The sequence below is a fragment of the Gavialis gangeticus genome, unplaced genomic scaffold (assembly GCF_001723915.1).
Source record: "Gavialis gangeticus isolate Ggan-Ray unplaced genomic scaffold, GavGan_comp1, whole genome shotgun sequence".
NCBI classification, from domain to species: domain Eukaryota; kingdom Metazoa; phylum Chordata; order Crocodylia; family Gavialidae; genus Gavialis; species Gavialis gangeticus.
In genome coordinates, this window is record NW_017729006.1 from 6,615,438 (window position 1) to 6,617,968 (window position 2,531).

At 48.8% G+C, this 2,531-nt stretch overlaps 1 protein-coding gene across 2 annotated transcripts in view; it reads right to left on the reverse strand.

Moving 5' to 3' along the window:
- The window catches only part of SLC4A7 (solute carrier family 4 member 7), a 100,526-nt gene that overhangs the window by 41,917 nt on the left and 56,078 nt on the right, over positions 1-2,531 (reverse strand). The window lies entirely within an intron of this gene.

Sequence of the window (2,531 nt, forward strand, 5' to 3'; positions counted from 1 at the left end):
AAATTTTTTTTTTTTTTTTTTTTTTTTTTTTTTTTTTTTAAAACAAGCGTATTATTTCAAGAAACGTTGGCCCTGAAGCAAAAAGTCATTCATAAAGCTATTGATCTCGTGGATGGCCATAATAAATTAGAGAACTGCAGTTCAAAAATCAGCTGTGAAATGAAGCTATTTTTCAAAAGATAGCAAAAAAGGTGGGGGGCAGAAATCTAAAAGTATTCCTTTAATTCATCACATCTTTCATTACACACAATCCTGAAACCTTTGAAGATGCATACATGCACTTAAAATTGAAACTTTAAGCTATCAAAGTAGAGCAGGGGTGGCCAAAGTATGGCCTGTGGGCTGCATCTAGCCCACAGCAGGTCCCTTGGTGGCAGGTGGCTCCTTCCAGCTGCTGCTGCCAGCCCCATGGTACTGGTGGGGACCTACAATGCACAGCTCTGACCCCATACTCCCAGTGCTTGCTCTGGGCTTGCCTGCCCAAGCTCAGCAGCAGAAGCACGAGACAGAATCTGTTGCTCAGGGCAGGGGAAAAGGCATCCCTCCCCCTCCTGCTGCCGACAGTTCCCTGCTGCAGCTGCCCGGAGCCCACGCTGGGCCGCCCTTCATCTGCACCGCCACCTCTGGGCTGCCCTGCAGGGCAGCAGTTGCAGCACAGAGCAGACTCAGGGCAGACCGGTGCAGGCTCCAGGTGGCTACAGCAAGGAACTGCCGGCAGCAGGAGGGGGAAGGGTCACTTTCCCCCTGAGCTAAGCAAAGCTTGTCTCGCACTGCCACTGCTGAGCCCAGGAAGACAAGCCTACAGCAGGAGCCACTGCCACCTAGGGTGCCTAGGAATCATTTTGGAACCAAGAATTCTAGTTTTTTATATGTACAAAGACAGTCGCACTGCAGACCTGCCCCAACCTTGCTGCGTGCCCAGGGGGCGGCAGGACATGCGACAGGTGGGTGGTGCAATGCAGGCAAAAGGCCAATTCAGGGCCATGCTTGGTTCCAGCTGATCCACTCTGCTCCAGTGGGAGCGAGTCTGGAGTGCACGCATCGTACTGGGATGGTGCACTGCTGGTAATGGCAGGGAGGCACCACAGGGCACATGGGCTCCAGGCTGTTACAAGGTGGGGGGAGGTGCTGACCAGTTCAGGGGGAGAAGGGGGCACACTCAGGAGTCCCATGCACACCCCATCATACCCACACACCCTCCCCTGCAAACCCCCACAACCACACCCTCCCCGCACACAAATCACACACCCCACAAACACTGCACCCACCCACACCCCACACAAATCCCACACCCTCCCCTCACACAACCTCATGTGCCTCTATGAGGAGCCCCATTCACTGCTACGTGCATACCCCCCACAACCCACCCTACCACAAACACGCGCGTGCACGCACGCACGCACACACACACCCCCTCCCCCTCCACATGCCGCACAAGCCCTATACCCACCCACCTACACATCCCCACAAACACTCCCCTCCACAAACCCCTCACCCACATCCCCCACCCCACACCCAACCCTCCACACCCCCCTACAACATGCAAGAGTAAGACTTCATTTGGAGCTATTATGCAATCACCTCTATTATACATCACACAAAAATCTGGACAAAAATATTTTTTTAAATAAAATATGTTATTGTCAATGTTTGATTTTTAGCATATAATTTGGGGTTTTTTCCAGTTACGAGATGGCAAACCCCCTTCCCAAAAGGAGTACTTCTGGGGACAAGGGAAGGAACTTCTGGTGGCAAAGGTCAGCAATTCAGGGGCACGATTTCCCATCCCAAGATGGTGACCAGGGGGCAGGGCAGCCGTCAAGGGGCAGGGCCACCCTTGTGACCCTCCACGGCTCACCAAAACTTGTTAAGTGGCCCTCCATCTGAAATAATTACCCGCCCTGAGATAGAGTGAAGTAAAGATGTCATAGGAAAGTAACACAAATTGGCAGCTAAACAGAGAAACAGGCCTCAAACTTAAGCCATCTCACGATTTTTTCTGTTTTTCTCCAAATCTCAAAAGCACCAGTAACTGACTTAGGACACTATCAAGATTACCCAACCTTATCATTTTCCTTTATCTGTAAATATGGTACTTTCACTGGAAAATCACTGACTGAAGAACTTCTAAACACTGCTACATAAAGAAAAGCTATCATTCAAGTTCTTTGAAGACTGAATTGCCTCTCATTTTAGATAGGACGAACAGATGAACCAAACACATGCAGATCTATACCTACCCACCACATACACACAATCAACATACATCTTTTCTGTTTAATGACAAATGTTCATGCACTTGATCAAAGCACGGGTGAAATTTAACCCTTTTGAGGCATAGTCTGTAGAAATTAGTTTATAAAATTATCTTCAACATGTCCTTACAACCCTCTATCAAATCCAGTCAATGTTTCTTTATCAACCGAACTTAAAATTTTCAATTTATTCAAACGGCTTTCAACAGCATTCAACAGCAAACATCCCAGGGGGTCCACAAGCACCTACAGCTGGATGAGAGCAATACACATCCT